This window comes from Typopeltis vanoorti, chromosome 24, assembly GCF_054136105.1.
Source record: "Typopeltis vanoorti isolate ZY-2024b chromosome 24, IOZ_Tvanoo_1.0, whole genome shotgun sequence".
In the NCBI taxonomy this organism is placed as follows: domain Eukaryota; kingdom Metazoa; phylum Arthropoda; class Arachnida; order Uropygi; family Thelyphonidae; genus Typopeltis; species Typopeltis vanoorti.
Window position 1 is genome coordinate 69,619,566 of NC_143572.1, and position 24,021 is coordinate 69,643,586.

The window sequence follows — 24,021 nt, forward strand, 5'->3', positions numbered from 1 at the left end:
ATCCCAAATATTAAAACTAATTTAAAAAAAAGTTTAAATTCTTAATAAATATTTAAAACTTACAATTTCATTGTTGCAATAAAGTTCGTATTTTTGAACTGTTCACATCAAAATGCATTTAATTTGCATGATTTTTATTTTAGTTTAACTCCCAGTACCTCGAAGACTGAATATGACACTTCCTAACAGATATGTGCTACTCTAGCATCGCATCTCCATTATCAGAGTTACTTCCGTTTCTAATTTTTTTATTTTTCGTTTTTACTTTTTTTTAGCCATATATATCCAGTGTAACGTAGCCTTGGTTGGAGAATCCTAACTCTTCTACTTACAGGAAGTGACTGTCAGCTACACTACTCGGTTTGAGCATTTAGCACGAGCATACAAACATCCCACCGGATGTTACCACCTATTATGGAACAAAATGGGTCACCACGCATTACTGGTCTGGTGCCATTTGTTTTGCTTTGACCCTCTCTCTTTCTGTTGAATTTCCTATTCACTCCTTCGGAGAAAGAAATTTCTTCGGGAAATCTGAACAAAAAAAAAAAAATAAAAGTAAGAAAATTAAGCGGGAAAAAACTCCGAAAACCCCAAGAATAGTTACGGTTTAAGTAGTAATTCTGCGAATTTTCAAAACCATAACATGTCAACATCAGTATTTTGATGATTAATCCTTCCCCAAAACACGTACATAGAACCCAATGGATAGTAAGACACTATACTTTGTATGGTCCCTCTGAAACCATTTCCAATGATTATCTTTTTTCATGCAACGAATGGAAAGAATGGATTAATTGAATGAGAAAGCAAGTATCACTAGTTTAGTGAATTTATTATGTTTAAAGAAAAATAACTTTATGATAACTTTAAAGTGTCCCTTCAGTCTGAAATATTTTAATAGCGAAACAGTCAAACAGTAATATAAAGAAAACAATCAAAACTGCATCGTTTCCATAGTGACGGATGCTACATAGTTTCCATAGTGACGGATTCATGCGAATGCTGTTAAAATAAGCAGTGCAAATGCATTGCCTTTGCGACCAAAATTTAATTCTTGGCTATTTTGATAGATAAGAATCGTCATTTAATATATTATTATTGAAACATAGAGAAGATTACTGAGTTCTTATAAAGAATATTATCATATTCTATTTAAGGGCACACAACTGGGCAACGGAATAAAAGATCAAATATGCAATTCTATTCTGTCGATCTATTATCAGGTAAATTTAAATAATATTTTGTTGAGAAATGAGTTAAAAGAACGGTATGAACATAAAATTTGAAAAATCTCGATTATAAATAAGTTTATTTTTATTATGTAGAATTACGAATTGTATGGAAGTTATATTGAAATTTCCCATACAAAAAATGAGTCAGCTAGTTAATAAATATTTATATTTATTAAATATAAATATTTATATTATATATTTTCGTTTATATCATATATCAAAATTTGTAGGATCATTTAAGAAAGAAATGGCTAAAAAGAGTGGTTCGAAAATGGTTTAAAAATTTAACAATATTAAAATAAAGAAAAAATACAGTTTTTTAATTCATTCGGTGATGTTATTTTGTAATTAACAATCATAATTTGTAGTAACCTAACCTAACTCATAATAAAAATAAACTTAAATAAACTTAATTATAAGCGAGATTTTTTAAATTTTGTTTATACCGTTCTTTTAACTCATTTTTACCTGGTAATAGATCAACAGAATGGGATTGCATATTTGATCTTTTATTCGGTCGCCCAGTTGACCGTGTCCCATATTTAACTGAGTCCTTAACTGCGTTTTTCACGTGTACACATCTCTCTCTCTCTCTCTCTCTCTCTCTCTCTCTCTCTCTCTCTCTCTCTCTCTCTCTCTCAGATGTTATTCATGAATAGTATTTAAATGGAATAGAGAGTTAAGCTAAACTTTCTGCTTACTAGAGAATCAGTGAGCCGTAATCGGAAATTTTAATTCCCAAAATATATAAATCTCAGTGCCATACATTCTATATTGTAAACATATTACTTCGGATGCAGTTTTTATAATTGGTACAAATCACGGCTTTATAAATTTTAAACTTAAAGGGCAATTGAAAGTTTTAGAGAACAAAAATAATAATAAAGATGCTATTTTGAACGTTATTTTACTAGGAATTACAATTCTAGTAGGCATTACCTCGAACACCTTATGTAAATCTACAAATTAAAACCAACCCGATTAAAAAAAGTAAAGAAAAACTTTCCTTAGGCATTCAAATTGACTAATGTGTTTACTCTTACACTGTATTATTTGAAATACGTGAATTAATTTTCTTCTAAAATATATAGCTTTAATACGTTTTCAGTAAACGAATACTTATTACGATAATTATTTCTAAATATTAATTAATGAAGAGAAAAGGGACGAGGTGAAAATGTTCCTACGATAAGGGCAGGGAAGCCACATAAAGTTTGGAAACTACTATTTTATATGATGTTGACAGATTCTAGAATTTCTTCTTTTTCTCACTAGATGCCGCTAATTGCCTTCAGTCATAAACACACGGGCGGTCTCTCATGGCTGATAAGGCTTAAAGACACATAAACAACGGAGAAGGAAAAAAACGAAACGGGCAAAGACGAATCAAATCTTTTCTGACTTCTCTTCCACCACTTAATTCAGCGTTGCCTCCGAGTTCTTCGTACCACCCACGAGTATATTTAAGAATTGTTTACAATGAAGGTAAATAAAAACACGGTTATCATTTTCCCCTCTCTATAGACTGGATGATTGGAAAGTGTTCCGATGTAACGGTATCCCGACTCGGATACTTCGACTACGGCACTAGACGTGTTGTAAAACTTGATAGCACGGGAAAGCTTAACCTCTGGAAATGAGTACGTTCACCTCATGTCACCACCTTGTACCGATTAACCCTTTCAGAGATGGTCGCCACATCTCCATGGAAAGTAGGTCATTAATTTACAAGCCCGGCTCGCCTTTGATGGAAATATTTCTGGATTAATCTCCGGGGAAATCTAAGCGGTGAAAATGATCCGTCGCTGGTCGATAGTCAAGCGATACGGATCGATATTTCAGTGTACCCGGTGAAGACCACACTTGAATTTTTAGGCGCCGTCGAAAACCGTAACAAACTAGTAGCAAAAATGAGTTCTTTCAGTTTTTTGGACGAGTTATAAATCGAAAAATATTTCCCTTCTCTTGCAAGCAAGCCTTTCAAGCACAAGTTGTCATCACAGTTGGAAGTTGTTAAGAATTTGACATTTACTATGACGGCATCCATTTCATTCGCTTCTTTTCTGTGGTTTGATGAATGAATCCCAATAAAGTATGGCATGAGAAGAACATGTGTCATTCTCCCTAGGTGACAGGATAGCATATTTATGAGCATATTATCAGTGTCGCACGTCATTTTGGTGCAAGATGCGGTCTAAATTCTAGAAACGTATTTATTAATCGTGTTGCTATTTTATTCATGCTGTCTTTGATGCATGCATTCGTGGGAAAAGGATATAAAAAAAAAAGCAGGGAAAGTATACTCCAAAATGTAATATATAATACAAAACTTTTAAAGTTATTATTATTGACCTTTTATTATATGACTTAAAAATGACTTGGATAGCAAAAACATCGAAATCTATTCCATTCCTTATATATCTTTGCTGTAATGAACTATTATCAAAGATATTTCAGGTCCGTTGTGTATTTATGAAGGGAAACCGAATCATCCGGAAACCAAACCCAGACACTTTCAGACCAACTAACTCAGTGCAGAAAAGAGAGAAAAAACTGTAGAAGAGAACCACTGTGGTCAAACTGCAATGCGCAGCACGAGATTCACTACTCCACTGTGGAATCTCAGTTCCTAATGATCCTGCTCTCTGTTCGGAAATACCTGGGTTCGAATCCTAGTGGTCTCATTATAAAGGGGAAGGATAGAATTTTTTTTTTTCCTGAAAGTCAGATTTCTCATCTCTCAACACAATTAAATTAGCCAAGGAAAACATGAAATTAAGACATAATTCATTTCCTCATAGCTTTAATTGTTTTGGTCGTGAATCCAAACAAACTAACCTTCCACTAAGTTAGAAAATGTATATTCACATTCATAAATTCTCATCAATTTCTTCTCAATCATTATTTACTATATCATACAGAAACTAGCCCTTGGAGTGCTAAACTTTGACTTATTATGTTTCCTTTTTTTTCTTCGATTTTTCCTACTTTAAAATAGTATTTTAGCTGTGAATTGTACCTAAATGCAAATCATTTGCACCTAGCGGCAGACATTTTACCTGCTTGGTTGCTTATTTCATTTTGACGCAGCAGAATATATTGCTGCCATGGGAACAACTACGTCACATCCGTCATAACAAACAAATTAGGTGATTTAATAAAGTCTATAGAAAGTCCATCATCCTAATAACATGTTGAAATGCACATTTAACAAAATATTAAATAATAACCGAACATTTTTATTAAAAATACTAAAATATTATAAAAAAGTTAACAATATACTTATATATAATATTTTTCGATGCTGTTCATTTTAAAGAAAGCGGACATGCCTATAGCGCCCTCTATAACGAAAAAAATAGCATTTTAATCTATTTTCAGATGCTGATTATTGTGTTATTACTGTGCTGACTTACAAATATCAATTTTGAATGATTGTAGTTTTTAAAAACCGATCAGCATATTTTTGATATTTGCATGAATGTAGAAAACCTTCACTCATGCAAATTCAGTGGAAATGTTAACTTTATCTGAACTTTACTGTAAAATTTTAAAATAGTGAATAGTTATTTGGGAATGAATGTTTGATATAAGTAACTTTAAAAACAAGTTTTTCAATAAGTAATTCTTTGGTGCATTTCACAGAATCAGTAAGCACATATAAGTATCTTTGTTACGTTCTTCTGTCCCTACCGTCTTTCCTTTCATTTTTGTTTCTAATTCTCTCTCTCTCTCTCTCTCTCTCTCTCTCCCTACCTCTATCTATTTATCTCTTTTCACCCACCCTAGCTTCTGTTATCGATGTTTTCAATAATTTTTATCATTTCCTTATTTTTTTTCTTCTCCTTTCAGCTGTCTATCTAATGAAGCGAGCTTATTTTCTGATATGACACTAAAAGAGGAAACCTCGTGATGACAGATGGATCGTTTTCTCGATGGATAGAGAATAAAATAGCTGGGCGTTGAGCTGTGTCCATTAAGTGCAAAGCCAGTAACTATTTCTAACATCATCCCCCTAGACGGTAGCTGAGAATCACCGCCATTCTTTGTTCTTACGACTTTTTACGTACTCTTCATTATCAGCTCGCGATCAGCAGAAATCATTTTCCTCTTCTTAATGATCTCCCTGAAATGGGATGGAGACGTGTTCATCTCTGAAGGTGAAAAATCTGTGGCAGGAAAGTTAGAGAGAAGTTGGATAGTTTTCTTAACGAACACATTCTGTAATCGGAGACGTTTTCTGCGGTTTTCAATCATATCACTGATCTTACGACCGAAGTAATGCCAGAAAAAAGTAACTCCACCTGCCATTTATTGATTCCAGATGCTGCTTTATTAAAGGAAGACGTCATCAGTAATGAGTTTGTAGTCAATCTTTGAAATTTTGTTTACGTTTATAGGGTATACAGCAATAAACTAAATAATTAACTATCTATTTGAATGACATCATTGAATTTAATATTAGTAAGTAATGAATGTGCAATTCTCATTTAAGATTATCATTAATGAGCTATAATGTTGATGGCCTATAGATGATCGTTCTAAACATCCGTTATTGTTATTGATCATTCGTTTTAGGCAGCTGTTCATTGTTAGGCAGATGATGCTACTGATGACCATTTTAGGCACATTATGCCATTGCTAACAATGCTACTATGGAGATCGTTCTAGCTACGATCTTAGATGTCTTAGATCTTGATGATGACTTTTCATGATGATGTTGGTGCTTTGTATGAATTAAAAATAAATCTATTAATTTGCATCCAGTATTGATCGGAATGTATGGGAAGTTTTGTTATCTTGCTGGTGTCTAATTGTTCAAATGCAGTGGTATCGCGCTAATCCGAACCCTCCAGTAATCCGAACTGTGGTTTGAAAGAAAAAAAAGTTTTATTTATTACGTATCATTTTGTGTACTATTATTTTTATTTAATAATTATTATTTTAACTATTATTATTTATTTATTATTATTACAATACAGTATAACTACGGTGATATACAAAACGTGGAAATTCAAAACGTGCATAATTTGGTTAAAAATATAAATCCAGATGTTGAAATTTCACAAACAGATGCTACGGAATGGATTACAGGTAGAACCGAAAGTGAATTCGAAATCAAATCAGATGCTGAAATTATAAATATGACCGCACAGAATGAATTAGAAGACGAAGATGACGATAAAGAACTCGAAGAAGAAAAAAGTAAAACATTAAGAGGCAATTGACAGTTTTAATATGTGTGTATAGAATATGCTAAGCAGAATGATACGCCATTCCACAAAATTTTATTGCTAATACAACTCTGAGAAGAAGCATTCGAAAAAAGTTTAGCGTCCAAGAAGCAAAAGAAAATCAGTGACTTTTTTACAAAGAAATAAAAAAACTTTTTTGTGTTATTTTGTGAAACGTTTTTTGTGTTGTGTACAAAAAATGTTTTTTTTTGGTACACAATTGTATTTTTTACGCAAATTAAGTTATACTGAACTATGCAAATTTATTAAATCAGAATCCTCAACAATACAGGTACATACAAACTAAATTTTTTACTAAAATAAACTTGTGTTCTGTATTATTTTTTAAGTTTTACATTACAGTACAGTTGCTTTTTTCTATCAGTTGCTTCATTTATTTACAGAATTAAATTGACATGCCATTAGAATCTGATTATTTTTGTCTTAAACGCTAGTTATTGTTGTCTCTTGGGAGTTAAATTTTCTAATCCGAACTTTTCGCTAATCTGAACGAGCACGGTTTTTTATTAGTTCGGATTAGCGAGTTACCACTGTATTTGACATTGGTTATCGTTTTTGATATTACAAGCGCCTATTTGAATTAATATATCCTTGATTGCTACTTCACAATATATATATATATATATATATATATTTCTTTTTTTTTTTTGTTAATAGTACCTGTTATAATCACGTGGCGATAATTTTTACTCTCTTTCTCTCTCTGCTCATACGTCATTGGAACTAATTTAATTGTTTGATTATACTATTCATAACAGTTCAGGGGATGTTCATCCTCCATTCGTTTAATTCTTGATAATCTTGATGGTATCAAATTAAATAGTATCCTCATTATACATGCTACCATTCATATTTATCTCTGCAATCATTCTTATTTATGTGTATATTACTTAATATCGATTCTGTCAATATTTCTAATCATTCAAGTATAGAAAAATCTGATATATCTGTCAGACTGTGGTAACATTTATTATTATTATTATTATTATTAGTAGTAGTAGTAGTTATTATTATATTTATTGTTATTATTATTATTATTATTATTAGTAGTAGTAGTAGTAGTAGTAGTAGTAGTCGTCCGCGCGGTTAGCCTAGTGGCTATGCCCTTCGCAACCATATGCCTGGGGAAGGAGTGTCCTAGGTTCGATTCCCGTAGGTGATGTGAGGAGCTGAAGGATCTTCCTCAGCCATAGCCAAGTTAGCCAGTCTTGGGCGTGGACAGCAGGGTTTTTTCCCCAGTTTATTCTGGGGTTTTTCATCCCTCAAAGCAGGCAAACTGGCCTTGAGAACTTAACACTACAGGCCATAGGATACACCGGGGCATAAGGCTGACCACCTTATCCTGTAAACGGATTGAGGTCCGATGATCAATGGACCCTCGACACCGCAAGGTAAAAGAGGGTATAAAGAAGATGAGATTATTATTATTATTATTATTATTATTATTATTATTATTAAGAGAGACTACCAGGGAATCAGGGATTCATCGAGGGAGGCCACATACCACACGCGCCAGCTATCATACGTATTCTTGAATTCATTCACACTCCTTGCACTCACAGCATCCACTGACAATCCATTCCAATCACACACTATCCTAAGAGAAAAATTTAGCTCTCACTCCCTTCTTAGCGGAATTCATTCTCAGCTTTCAAAGATGTCCTCTTGTCCTTTCCCCACCCTCCATAAATTGAAAAATTCCTTCAACACTGAAATCCTGTATGATCCTTTCAGAAGTTTGTAAGTCTCATTCATATCACCCCTCTTTCTCCTGTTTGCTAGTCTACAAATTCTCAATCTGTCTTCATAATCAGTATACCACAATCCTGATATCATTTTAAAACTATTCTTCGCACTCCTCTCTCTCTCTCTCTCTCGCACACACACATACACACACCACTGTATCAGAATCACAACGGAAACCAGGAGACCAGACCTGCGCACAATAGCCCACACGAGTTCTTATCAAGGCCTTATAAAGAGGCAAAATGGCATCCTTATCTTTACACTTGAATGTTCGTTTCAGGATTGCAATTAACTTTTGATTTGTATTCGCAATCTTTGCTACATGGTCCCTAAACTTCAACTTACTATGTACTAATACTCCAAGATCGTAGCCTGATCAGTTTCTGCTACCATAATCACACCAATATAATACGACATTGGATATCTGATCGCTCCAAAGTGTATGACTTTACATTTGCTGACATTGAACTGACATCCATTTTCCCATGCCCACAATTCCAAACTATTCAAATAATTCTGCAACTACTGCATATCTGTTTTACATTCTTGATTTCCCTACCTATCTTTGCATTATCAGCAAATAGCTAAATGTCTCTTCCCAATATCATTAGTGTACAGATTGAATAACAGTGGACCAAGGACTGATCATTGTGGTACACCACTGGTTACCTTAAATCTAGAAGACTCACATCCCCCATATACCAATTTTTGATATCTGTCAGTCATCCGTCCTCTTATCCACACCAACATTTTATAATCCAATCCACAATTCTCCAAATTATGCAACAATATTTCATACTGTGTTCTGTCAAAAGTCTTAGCAAAATCCAAAAGTATCATGGTATATCCATTCCCCTTGTCTAGTTCAATGGTACCATAGAATGTGAATAAGTTGCTAAAACATGACTTTCCCTTAGTAAACCCATATTGCTCATTGCAAAGTAGAGATTCACTATCAATCCATTTTTGAATGCGAGTCCTAACCAATTTTTCCAAAATCTTCACCACCACTCCTGAGATACTCTTTGGTCGATATTGAATACGTCTGTCTTTGCACAACCCTTATGCAATGGAATTACCATACATTCTTTCCACTGCTGCAGAATCTTCCCTGTTCTGAGACTCAGATTATATAGCCTGGTCAAAGGAGTAGCCAGTTCATTTGAACACTCTTTTAGCACCCCTGCTGATATCTCATCAGTCCCTATTGCTAAATTGTTATTCAGTTTGTGCAACAGCTCTAATACTTCGTCCTCATACACCTGAGTTTCTTCATCCATCCAGCGAAGAGGTAGCAGATAGCTCAATGTTGCTCAATTTTTGATGGCATTTAACAAAATGGGCACTCATTAGTTGAACAGCCTCTTTCGCATCTGTAACCTTCACGCCATTTGTATTTAGAAAAGTTATTCTTTCATATTCATTCTTTCTTTTACTTGCAGCATATCGATAGATTTCTTGTGGGTTGTCTTTAGCACTTGGAGCCAGTTTCTTTCCATATTCAGACTTTGCTGTTCATACAAGAATTGTGACTATTCTAGCCCGATGCTTATAATTTGCATAACGTTCATCATCCTTATGCACACGGTATTCCTTTCACATCATATTTTCTTACAAATCTCTTGTTTAATGATATTACATTCATTTTATTCCCACCCTATTTATTCTTAGAACTCTCGGGACACATTCTGATATCACATCATTTAAGTATTTTTTAAATGCTTCCCATGCACTGTCGATATTCTTCCCATCAGCAACCGATACCATTCAGATGAACTCAGCATACTCCTCTGTTGGTCATAATTTCCTGCTTTGTAGTTCAGCACGTAACCTTTTCTGAATGGAACATTCATAAACTCAGTCACCTCCCAAGTGGTTAGTTAGCCCATGATCACTGTCACCCACCAGAAGCAGAATAGTTACGTCTTTAACTGAAATACCCTGTGACAATAGGTTGTCTCGAACAGCTCAATAAATTCAGTTTCATTCTTCTCATGAGATTTTACTGCTCCCCAATCAATATTTGGATAATTAAAGTCTCTCATTATGATTGCTCTTTTCGCGCTCATCGTCTCTATTCGGTGATGCATTTCTTCATCACTAGTAACCGATCCACCATGTTTGTAACAACACCCCACTATGTAATTGATCTTGTTAGATTCCACCTCACGCTAGATGGCTTCAAATTCACTGCCACATGAAATATTGTTAGTAGTAGTACTACAATCATAATTCTCCAAAATAGCTGGATTCAGGTCATCCGATAGCATTACCAGCACACCCTATCCTCTCTATCCTTCCTAAATACTTTACCCTTTATACTAGATACCAGTTAGTATCTCTGATTCTGTTAGCCAGGTCTCACTAATTCCTAAAATCTGAGGTCCCAACATATAACTAATGCAACAAACTCTACTCCTTTCTATATAATACTCTTAGCATTCGTATGCAGACATAATAATCTACCTGAATGTTCTTTTGAATACTCTTGTCTGCAGTCTGCATGACACAGTTGGACAACTTGCAGATCTCTGTTCTTCTACAGTGCCTTATACGAATGCTAAGAGTAGACATCTTTGCACTCGCAATCATTTCCATTACACTGCCCATTCCTATCATTAACACAGTTATAATATTGTTGCTCTTACACTTCATGTTCTCACCATTCTTCCCATTATAATTTAGTTTCCCTGGCTCTCTGTTACTGAAAAACTAATCACTGGTCTCGTTCCAATTATCAACTTTTCAAGACTTTTGATACCAAACGCATTCAAGTGTAGGCCGTCCCTCTTATACAAATCCAATCTTCCCTCAAGCTCACTCCACACATTCAAAAACCCGCATCCATTCCTTCTTACTACAATTGCGATCTCGTTTATTTTTCTTTTCTGTTTTTGAATTGCTTGCGTTATACTTTTTATTTTAGCTGCAGAAAAACTCGAACTTATAACCCGCTCATCAACAACATGTTTTATGATACAGTCGCCATACCAAATAACTTCTTTCTTTTTACTAACAACATCACTTACCTGATATCTGCTACTTACTGACTTACTTGATCCCGTGCTTTTGTTGTTTATTTTTGCTGCTTAATTTTATTTTTCCCCATATGTTAATTCAAACGCCTCTAGACATTCTGTAATTCCCACGTCGTCCCTCGGATAATCTGTTTTAATTTCTCTATTTTGGAGGTTAATTCATTTTCACTAACTTCTTCAATAGCCTCCTAAGTTGAGCAAGCCTTCTTGTTCTCCACTTCTCTGCTCTTCTTAGCGTTATATTAATAATAGTAATTAAACCTATGTTCAGAATAAAAGTAAACGCCATTGAAATCGAACATTCGGATAGGACAGGATAGGATAGATAAAAAGAAAGGCTTTTAAATAATATTAGCTGGTCGAGAGTAGGCGTTTACAAACACAGCCTCACAAGGAATGGGAACTCATAAACTTTGCGGTAGAAAGTCACGAGTTTTACCATCTGCTGCTTAGGAGGTAAGATTTATCTACAAAGCTTCCGTAGCTCATTTCGGTATCTTTGATACTTAACTGAGTACTAACTGATACCTAACTTGAATAAAGCAGGTTTTTTTTTTAATCTCACAAAACCGTCTACACCCTCTGTCCAAAAAGAAACCGAACTTTTCGAAAATAGAAGAAACTAGTGGCGCCACCTGTTGTATCTTTTTGTTGTCTGAAGCGACAACCGCCACTAGTGTTGTGTCAGCTGTTTATAACATTTGTTTCATTAGAAGCAGAGTTACAGTGGCAAGAGTGACAGCGTGTTTTGACGAACGGTCGGTCGTCACGATATTCATGCCGTATGCGACGAATTCTCGCTATCAATCGCTTCAAAACTTCGAGATAAAACTCATCATTGACCGTTTGGCCAGGTGGAACGAATTCTTTGTGGATAATGCCCTTGGAATCGCAGAAACAAATCAGTATTTTCTTTTGACTTTTCTTTTGACTTCTCTAAGCGACTTTTTTTCGGATGCACCTTTTCTGGTGGTCTCCACTCAGCATTGTGGGACTTTGTTTCATACTCAAAACACCACGTTTCGTCACCATTAACGATCCTTTCAAGGAAGTTTGAGTCCTTACTAGCGTTTTAATGAGGTCCTTGCAGTGTTCAATTCGATACATTATATGGTCGTCGGTCAACTTGTGGGGAACAAATCGCGAATTCAATTTACGAAGGCCCAAACTCTCAGTCAAAATGTTGTGCAGAGTTGATTTTGGAATCCCCAATTCATCTTCAATCAATCTCACGGACGGTTTCGGGTTTTCGTTGATGAAATCACGCACTTTTTGGATGTTAACATCGCTCAGTTCACTTTTTGGACAGCTCGGCTTTTCGTCGTCCTCAAGCGTCTCACGACCACTTTGAAATCGCTTAAACCACTCGTAAACTTGAGTACGGGCTAAGAATTCATCACCATATGCTTTTTGAAGCATTTGATGCGTTTCGGTAAAACTTTTACCAAGTTTAACACAAAAGTCAATCGCAGCTGTCTGTTTGAAACTCATTTTTCGATCGTTCGTCAAAACGCGCTGTCACTCTTGGCTATAACTCGGCTTCTAATGAAACAAATGTCACACTAATGAAGGTTGTTGCTTTCGCCAATAAAAAAGATAAAACAGGTGGCGCCACTAGTTTCTTCTATTTTAGAAAAGTTCGGTTTCTTTTTGGACAGAACAACAGAAAATTTACATAAATTTACAAAATGTGGAACCTGTATTCAGGTTCCGCATTTTGTCAGTATTATTAGCTCCTGATCCCAGTTCCCACCTAGGTCCCCTCCTTTACGAAGATTCAAGTCCCTTAGACTTGGAAATATATACTGCCACCTCCGTGCAAGACCGACAGAATTTCAATGTTCTTACCGGTGTTTGCATGCACTTACAGAAATCGTTTCCCTAAGAGATACTGAATTCCCAACATTTGCTTATATGCGGAAATATACCTACAGGAATTGAACGTGGTTTTCTAGTGAGTTTTCGTAGCCTAATGAATGTTTGCCCTACTTAGAAATGTCGGTTCCGTCCTCATGATAACGTGTAGTGAAATCTGATCTCATCCATTTATAAATCCGTTGTCCCTTCCTGCAACTTCATAAAAGAGAAGGTAATTATGTAGTGAGGGCGTAGAATATCAAGCGATATTTCTGCCCGTTTTCTCCTCTACTACCAAATTAAATGTTTGATAATTTTCACACCACGTACGTTCCCTTCATAATTAGCAGATTCATGAGTTGGTTCCAGTTTGTTTCCATCAAATGTTTCAGATATCATTACACAGCCAGGTATCTCGTATTCAAACTGCAGACTAATGCTAAACGATCCTTGTTTACACGAAAATGGTATGTCATTAGGTTTGCTGTCATTATTAGCGGTGATTGTTCAGTTGAGAATTTGTAAGTGGCAAACTTCACAATCACAACTCGTCCTTGTAGTTCTTACCAAAAACAAATGCCATTAAATCTAGTAAATTGCTTTTGTGTATTCTTAAAATGTATTTTGGCTTCGCGAAATACAATAAATCTCGGCAATTATTTACGCTTAAAACATAGGACTTTACTGTTGCAGGTAGTCGTTAATTTACTATTCCTAGTTGGTATTTGGGTTAGTTTTTGAAATATATGCAATGTCTCTGTTTGTAATTAGGAAAATACAGTTCTTGTTTTCTATCCATTCCCCTTTTTTGCAACACATGTAACTGAAATATCAGATTGTGCAACATAAGAATACAAAGGAGAGAATAGTTTTACAATGCGCTATGCTAATAGCATTTGCGAAACATTGAAAAGAATTTTTACTATTTCTATAAAGGTAGGAGTCTGGAATTCAAATCGGTCGTCCGGCTGCATTCCGTGTAAGGTGTATCAGCATTTCTTTATTGGCAAAATTTTGCCAATATAAATTAAATTACCGGAATGCACGCTACAAATTGGACATTGCTGTTATATATAAATATTATTATATCTCCCAGTACAGAAATGAGCTCTGTATTACATCAGGGATGGATTGTACATGACAATTTATTCATATGCGTATGACAATGAATTTAAAGACATCCACAAACATTTAGCAGAACTGAAATAGTTTTGAATTTATTTGGATTGGGTTATGATGAATTTCGGACGAAACAGGTAAGTTATGACCCTTGAATTAAATAGGCATTGAATCAAATGCTATTTTGTGGGATGAAGAGACCTCCCCCCCCCACACACACACACAAAAGAGAAAAGAAACTGTTTGGTCGAGTGGATAACGTACTGCCTTTTCAGCTAACAGGAAGTCAGTTCGCATCCTACTGTAGGATTGGATGTTTTATGAACGTCTTTAGGTGGAAGCAGAAATTCAACTCCCGATAGAACACCATATTTCGATAGGAAGTATTTTTAAAAATTTCTATGCCTTCTTTTTTATTGTTTAGAAACAAAGTTTGTAAACAGTCAACCTATGATGGAATTGGATACGCACACAGAATAAAATCTAACTAAAAGGTTGGTATCAGCATCTATTTATAATGTTAGCAGAATTGAAACATAAAAGGAAAACGACAAAATGTAATATTTTAAAAGAATCATAATTTGTTTTCGGGATCCTGACGGGTAAAACAATCATTTCTGTTAGAAAAAAATTCACTTCCTCCTCTATTTGGAACTCATCCGTCTTAGTTTCGAAACACCTGGACCGAATCTTGGCAAGGATACGAAGGACATTTTTAAAGTTTTTTTTTTTTTTTTTTCAGCTGGAGCTGACTTATTCATTCTAAAGAGATGGTGTTATGTTTTCCTTCACCCTGGATTTTTTTTTACTACGCTAAAGAGAGAAACAGGTCGTGTGATATTCACAGTTGACAAACATAGGACATTCTCTTTCAAGGTCTTAGCTATCTAGACATGAATTCTAAACACGACAGCCCCAAATTTAATCAGTGAATCTGACTGCTGCAGTTTATTTACGCGGACTGAACTGCTATTAAATAATAATAATAATAATAATAATAATAATAATAATAATAATGCTCTGGATCTGAAGGTTTGGAAGCAATCTTCCTTTTACGATCCTGCCTCAGTTTTTTTGGAACAGTTTCGGTTTTTCTTTAAAATTGAAAAACTTTTATATGCTACAGTATTAACCAAATCTTAAAATGTTAATGTGAAATAAAAAAAAATAATTAAATCTCTGATAATGAAGCCTTCATCATGCAACTTTATTTCATGTTATAAAAGAAGGTTTTCCCAAAATACGATTTTAGTAGTTATTCACAGTCCCGTTAGATGGCGCCATATTCGCTATTTTCAACTTTACTTGAAAATGTTCCGAGCTCCACCTTTCTCACAAATGATCCTCTTAAATACATTAATTTGGTGTAGGCTCGCGAGAGCGTTCGCTGTCACATATGCCTAAACAATTAGTAATATTGCTGGCCCAGCTCGCAATGCACTGAAGTGGTTGAATTACTATAATAATAAAGATTGTGTCAGGAAAATCACGGATTGAAATTAGTTATATCCCTTTTCAAATGAATGTGTTTTTTTATATATTGCTACAATCATTCTGTTAACCTACCGGAACGCGAAAATGATAAATTAAAATAAATTACTTTAAAAATTTTTACTAAACAGTAACGATTTGATATCTTATTCACGAAGGATTTAATTGCTTTGTGAGTTGTCGATTGAATCTTCGAATTTCTTGCATTTACTTACATGCAAATACAGATTCGTCCACCATAATTGCTTTCAAGCTTTGAATAATTATAACGTCCAAAATCTAATTATATATTTATTATATAATGATTGTATGGGTCAAAATTGTTCTCTAGACTGAAAATTACCTTATTGACAGTTCGAATATCTTTTTTTGGTAAGTGAACGTAGCTTAATTTGGGATGCACGATTGAAATTGCCATCTTTTATGCCCAAACTGGAGGCCTGTGTGGCCATGTGGAAGTGGAATTGCATCCATAGCGCTAGAAAACACAGTTTTCTACGTTCTATTTTATTCGTGAACCACAGGAACTTTTTCCAACGCTTTTTTCGATCTCTGGCAAGGGCAAGCAGCATTTCTTCTTCCGGAATATCGAGTTTGTTGACACATAAACTTAAGAAAATCGACAGTAGAATCCTCACTATTTCAGACGGTGGTATATTGCATTACAGTTAAGGAGCATGGGACGGTGGTCTGCCTTTGTCTGCCTCTCTTCACCGGATACCATTTAAAAGTAGTGATAGTCTTGGACCAGTTATCTCAGATTGGCAAAGATTGGAGATTGATTGCTCTCAGTTTCCAAAAGTTAGGGCTTAAACTGCCTCGCCTACTCCTTAAGGGGAATAAAAGGCGTTAGCTCATGTGCAAAGTTATTCTGAGAGAGAATTTCGTGTAAATTCCAAGCTATTTTCTTTTGAAGCTCAAACTATTTTTTTTCTTTTTGCGATAATGAAAATTTATTTTTATTTGTGCGTGAAAAACCATTTCGATCATTAACCTTATCTTCTGGGATACAAACTTTCGTTTACCTTATATTTTACCATACAAAAAAACGAAGCAATGGAGGAAGAAATTCACCTATATCCACCTGTGACCACTTTCTACAACCCATTTTTCTACAAGTCCTACTTGTAGGACTTGTAGAAAGATGGGTCCTACAAGTGGATATTTCGCCTTTGTTTACTAAACAATTCTTAATTCTGGGTGAATCTGTGGATGGATATTCAAAGAATTCATATATCGATATTGGAACGTGGATTTTATAATACGTTGCATGCACAATGTACCCAGAGAGTTATGGAAGACAACTCATTATTAATGGAAACAACAGGTTCGAATACGCTTCTTGTGTATTCACAAGATGAAAACAGGAAACTTTTGGGTTTTCTAATTAAACTAATGGCAACGGTCCATTTATTTTAATCACATTCTGTGTAATAAACAACCAAAGAAAGTATCCTTGGTTGTCAAGGCAACACGCTTTATGCTATAATGAATGAAATATAACGAGTTTTTCGGAACATTAATACTTAATGTTGAATGTCGCTTGGGAACATCAAATGATTACTTTTAACAATGTCGATGTTGGTCAGATTATTTTCTTTCTATTTTCACTGAAATAACGAAATCTGTAATGTTTACTTTGCTGTTCTTTGTAAGGCAAAGTTGGTCTAGTTGTTGACTAGCCTATTGTGCTTTTACCTGATTGCTCTGGATCAAATATTTATTTCATCTTTTGAGCATCGAAATAATTTTATTAAACAAGAAAGAAGAAAAATTAAATAAAAAAAAAGAAAAGTGTTTGCTAAATAAGTGAAAACTGGAAAGTAGTCGAATTTTATAAGGAGCTTCAACAGTCAGAAAGAATATTAACAGTAAAAAAAAAAAAAGATTGAGAATCCTCTTAGACCAAAGAGCAATATCATCCATTTGATTGGATTTAGAAAAATAAAGTAATATATAACATTCACTCTATCGGCTGAACTCGATTGCTACAATACCCTCAGGGAAAATATTCCGGAGCTTTTTATTTTACTCGATGCTGAGACATCCTTAAGACGAGATAAGATACTCTTTTACATTCTCTGTGGACAAAACAAAAATATAGGGATATGGATATTTTCCAGTTTATTGCAGAATGAATGCCATTGGTATCCCAACGTTATTGGTGTACCGCAAAGCTGTATTGGGGATTAAAATGGCCCAAAGAACGCACACAATTTTATCTTCATTTAAAATGCTGCATACAAAATTTTATTACTCAGAATGTTTTCATCGATGAGGTTTATTTGAAGAATTGCAACATAGTTCAAAATTAAGAGAGAGAGAGAGAGAGATGGCAAATATTCTGTCTAAGACGCGAAGCACTTTCTTTAAAAAAAATTCAGTTGAAGATGAATTGACCATTCTCATGAGAAGTGGTAAGGTTTTTTCCTCTCCCGGAAACTCAGGTTTTACATTCCTGTAGACAAGCAAACTGACTAGAACACATGCCACTCATAACTGTAGAAATGAGCATAAGACTAACAAGGTTTATCCCACTAAATGAAGGTTACAGAAACTAAGGATACTTGACAGATCATGGATCATAAAGGTGCCCAGAAAACGACTAACCACTTCGCATATGGCCCATTTTTTGTCCTGCTTTAATCAGAACCTATTGGATACGTGATTAGGCTATGTTTACTATAAATTGTGTCTAGTAATTTTTATAAGGAGATGTCTCAAAAAATGTATACACATTTCAACAGCTTATAATTCACTTAATGTTTGTTATTTTGCAGGCTTAACGGATTTGAAATATTGGCTGAAACCAGACTAAGCTTTGAGAAAAGAAAATTTATCCTAAAATGCTACTGGAAGTATGAAAACGTAGTGGAAGTGCAAAGACAGTTTAGAAGAGAATTTCAACGAGATCCACCTACGAGATTTACTATCACTCGAATTTGAGATAGATTTGAAGAAGGTGGAACTGTTCAAAATGTCCATAAGCAACGTTCAGAAAGACCACGAACAGCTACGATGCCCGCAACAGAAGAATGGTTGATTGAAACGTATCGTCAATGTTCTTGAAAATCTGTGCGACAAGCGTCTCGTGAGATAGGAGTATCAAAATCAAGTGTCCATCGCATGTTGAAGCGCAGTCATTGGAAAAGTTACATTCCAAGAAGAGCACGCACTCTTCTTGGAATAGAAGAGCGCGTGCTCTTCTATTCCAAGTACACTACATAAATGTACACTACATTTATATAGTGTACTTTACAATGTAAAAGTTAACTGTATTATAATAAATACCAAGTTTATGATCATTCAAAGTGTGTATACATTTTTTAGACACCCTGTATTAACTGTGCATATTGGCATTTGGTTCCATAGTGCTAGACTGTCAGAAGAAAGAATAAAGACCGTTATAAGGGAGACTACGGTTTTTAATCCTGCAACCCAAGCAAATGACCGGAGAAGTCATGCTACTCCAGAAAATAATATATAGCATTACGGTTAGGGACTACAAGATGGCGGCAGTTGTCTTGTATATGCTTATTCTTCTTATTGGATTCCTATGAAATCATTCATAGCTTAATCCAGCTATCAGCGATGACTAATATTTAGCGTTAAAAGATTTTAAAAAAGTACATTGCAGGTTTGTCATTCTGTTGTATTTATTCAGTATCTTTATCCTTTTCAAAATTCTGATAACAACCCTGATAAATTATCTCATTACTAATGTCTGAAACTTGAATTTTGCAGTCCATACACCACACCAGTAAAGACATCTCGCTGGGGCTACTAAATTTTCACAACCTCAAATTGGCTTCCCTTCTCTAGTTTCACCAATCAAGCTCGAAGAAATTCCAAGGCATATGCTGTTAGAAATAACTTAATATTAAATTGTGCATTCATCCACCGGAATACCTGATAATCCTCACCATCCTTCCAGCAACTTTTTTTTTTTTAACCAGGTCTCCCTCAAAATATTGTTGACGCCGGCTGCCTCTTGGTAAAAACAAAAATCTCTTCCACGTTTCCTTTGTTACAGATCGATCTTTACCCAACCAGTTCCAGTCTCTTGTCCTTTGGCATTGCAATGGCATCGAATGAAATGACCGCTAAGCCTTTTTCTTCTCTTTTCCATTTGTCTGATTAGCGTTTCTGATTCATATACCCGCTCTGACTAAATAACTGAATCAATTCTTGCTGAAAGGAAGGTCTTCATCCTTCTTGCACTAGTCAATGCTTATAAATAAATGTAATTCTAAGAATCATTTCACTCCGTTCATTTCTCCCACAGCTTTCATAATCATCATATCTCTAGTCATAATCAAGCTCGAAGTTCGTTTTTTCTTAGGTATTTTACACATCTGGCCTTTCCTAGTCTACAAGTATTATTCCATGAATGACTGAGCGAGAAACTTCCGGGATATTCAAAAGGGGGTTCCGTAATTGTGAAACGATGATTCTCACGAATTGTCGTGTTCACTCTTTCCACCAAATCATCTGTCTCTCACGCGGCCAGCCACTGCACTCTTCTCGTGAACATTGTTGTGCCCTTATTTAAACAAACGACAACATTGCCTACCTTACTGTCACTCATTACGTTAGGCCCTTAAACCTTACAGTCGTCGGTGAATATCTTCAGCAGTATTGTTTTCCGCCCACAAAATTAGTATCACACAATGAACCTCGCAACTGGCGAGATTTTTTTTTATCACAACACTCAATATAAAGTAACATGTACAACAGCCAGCTAATGAATCACTCCATCATTCAACGTATGCTCGAACTCCCCCATCTCTCCCATAAAGTATATGGCGGTAAATTGTAAACAGACCTTACTTTCAATACGTGATTCGTAATTTTCTTTCTTTTACAAAATCAACAGCTGTATTTAATGCACGTAAATTAAACTTACAAAGCGACAGTAAATTAAGTATACTTTATAAAATATAAATATATATATTACGAATAAATAAGTAAAGGTTTTAGGTATAAATGTTTTACAGACATATTTCAAAATGTTATGGTAATTGCTATAATGAAGGCCATACCTTCTCCACTGCTTAAGCATTACTTTAGTTGTTTCGTGTTTTCTCCGGATTCCAAAGGAGATTGGAATGATACTAATGGGGAACCTAACAGCAAGTATTGTAATGTAAGGTAATGTAATACTCAATCAGTAAAGGACATTTGTGATATACAACACCAAACCCTGTCACTCATCCATAAGTTGACGTGCACCTACTGAAAGAACTAAAAAAACTACATTCTATTCTCGCACACTTCATAGAAGGAATATTTCACCCAAAAAGTGACCCTAAAGAGAAGAATAAACTTGGCTTACAAACTAAAGGGCAAACCGTATCACGTTAGAAGGTAAAATTGAAAACCAAATCATTCAAAAAGACACCTGCCTCTTCCCTAGTCTAGACTTGAAGTGCAGACTGAGTAACTCGCTACCGTACTGGGCTTAAGGGTTACTGCCCTGACCCTTGACACTAAAACAGAAACCGTTCGTGCGTCTTAATATCTCGTGTATCACGCACCTATAAAAATTATGCATAGAAATATTCAGATTCACTTGGACTTCATTACAACTCAAGTTCGTGTGGATCTCTGTATAACTAGATGTATTCATTACGACATTAGGTTTATTTACTCTAAATTTTTAAATAATTATTTCAATTTTAAAAGTTTGATTTTATCGAGGATTGAAGACAAAGATGACTGTGGAGTCCAGTTTATCGCCTTTCCCTGTAAGGAAAGTACACTGTTGTCCACAAACTAAGGACGAATTACATTGTTACCTGTATATGAAAAAGGTTTCATGACTACAGACAAATGTGGATATTATTTATTGCCATCATACTAATAAATTACATAACACAAATGTGTTATAAATTTCTACAAACTAAATTGCAATACGTTTTTATCGCCAAGGTTAAATTTCCTGAGGACATAGTTAAGGAATTAACGTACAGTACTTAGAGATAACTACGCGGAGGGACATTTCAGTGTGGAATATGTCTACCCCGAACTACTGCAGCTCTCACAACGTCGTACCATGCTTAGCACCAAGTGATTCGGGAGTATTTCAGACAAACTGGCCCACTCCTCCTTCACAGCAAGGATAAGGCTTTGTTTGTTTCGTGGAGAGGAATTTCGAGCACCAATAGGTTTCTCTATTGAGTCCCTAGCATGTTGTATGGTGAAGTTGAGATCTTGGGAGCGTACTGGCCACTAGATTCAACTAATATCCTCGATCTCCAGTATCCTCGCTGTTCGTGTGCGATGTGATGTGCCATTGTCATCCATAAAAAATGAATTCTTCACCTACAGCACCATGGAACAATCGAACATGAGGTTGAAGAACATCGTCGTAATATCCTTCACCAGTCTACTACCCTTTTCCCAGCACTTGGAGCTCGGTGCGTCCATTAAGCATAAGGCCTACCCATACCATAACCCACCAGAATCGTACCCATCCCATTCAAAAGCATTCTTGTGATGGTAAGCAGTACCACTTTCACGCTAGATAGAGTGTCTTCTAGAATCTGAAGAAAGACTAAAACGACTGTAAAGAGTCTATTAGTCCATTTGGTATCTTTTCCAATTTCTATGGATACAACATACCACTAAAAACGTGCTCTACGATGAACTGTGGATAAAGGGACGCAGACTACAGGCCTTCGGGCATATAGGCAAGCTTCTTGCAGACGTCTTGCCACCGTTTCTGGAGATATCCGTGTACCTGTGCTTGAATGGAGCGGACTTTCAAGCTGACCTGCCGTGGTTTGTGGATTACGTTTTGCTGTTATAAGCAAAAAATCTATCTTCTTTCTCCGTGGTAGAGCGGGGGCGACCTCTTAGCAAACGTCTGGAACACATTCCATTGGTTTGAAACACAGTCCAGAGAATGGATTCAATACTATGTGAGATTTCAAACTCTGGCAATATCAGAAATTCTGCTGCCTTCTTCAAACTTTCCAATAATTCTTCGCCGCGTGAAATCACTACTGACACCTTTGAGATATTACGAGACATTCGACTTTGAAAGTTTATTCCTTCACGAAAAGAGCTTCATTCAAACACAATTTGTTTAGCGTAGCCTTTTGCCTTTTATCCTGTTGAGTGCTGCCACATTATCCCTTTGCGCTGGTTTTGAAATTTTGAATGTGTATCTACTTTCTACCCGAAATCATCAGTTATACAAATCATTAAAGAAAATAGGAGAAAAAACTAATTACAGATATCTCTCTAATAAATATCAGAGGATTATAGATATAGATGTGTCAATGAGGTGAGAAGAGTTATCACTAGATTCCCATAGGACTTTACTGACACTGGATCCCAGGAATCGAAGGACTTCTGCTATGAGATCCACTGCTGTTTAATCATTTAGTTAATGATCTTGCGAATAGTTTACAAGCTGATATTCAGCTGTTTGCAGATGATGCAAAATTGACCCAAAGTATTAGGAATGACGCTGATGTATTGGGACGTAAGAACAATTTGGATAGACTAGGTAGTCAGGTATATGAGTGGGTATTTAATTCAACATTGCTACTCTCCGTTCCAATTAAAATAGATTTCTGTATACCATAGTAACCATGAAAATTTGGCATCTTACACATACCTTATCATTTATGTATTGTACAACACAAAGGAAGTAGCCTCTTCCTTTATGTTGTACAATACATAACTACCGGACGACCTCGACGACGAGGTAGCATCCTCTAACAAGAGGGTTGTAGCAGATGAGCAGCTCTTCTCCATTTCTCTCTGTCTGTCGCTTCCATCATTCTTAAACCAGTCCATTCCACGATGTCATTAAACCACTCTCTAGTGGGTCTTCCACGTCTTCTCTTCCCTTCAACTTTCCCTTGTAATATAGTTCTTGTCAGGTGTCCCAAAGAACCTCTTTGCATAATATTCTTTAACAGTGTTCTTTCCATCCCAACTCGTCTTAAAACTTCTTGATTTGATATTCTTTCTGTATAGCTAATATTTTCCATCTTTCTATAACACCACATTTCCAATGCATTAATTCTTTCCATATCTCTCTTTCTGAGTGTCCATGACTCACTTCCATAACTTGCAATACTCCAAACTGTTGCTTTATCTATTCCAATTCTAACGCCTATTTTAGTGTTCTTGTTTATTAAAATTCTCTTCATTTCCATAAATTTCCATATTCTAATGTCCAACTCTGAAGTTCCTTTCTCTGAGATCCAGCTACCTAAATATTGAAATCGTTCCACTTCTAAAATCTTTCCTCCACATCTTATC

The 24,021-nt window shown here is 35.4% G+C and overlaps 1 protein-coding gene across 3 annotated transcripts in view; it reads left to right on the top strand.

The window, feature by feature from the left end:
- Nucleotides 1–24,021, top strand: part of LOC150093390 (cell adhesion molecule 1-like) — a 598,758-nt gene that overhangs the window by 108,612 nt on the left and 466,125 nt on the right. The window contains exon 3 of one of the 3 annotated variants that reach the window (XR_016550429.1): nucleotides 5,088–5,670. The exons of the other annotated variants lie outside the window; for them this stretch is intronic. The gene's annotated coding sequence lies outside the window, so the exon portion shown is untranslated. Of the gene's footprint in view, nucleotides 1–5,087; nucleotides 5,671–24,021 lie in introns of those variants that run through there. 3 annotated transcript variants of the gene reach the window in all.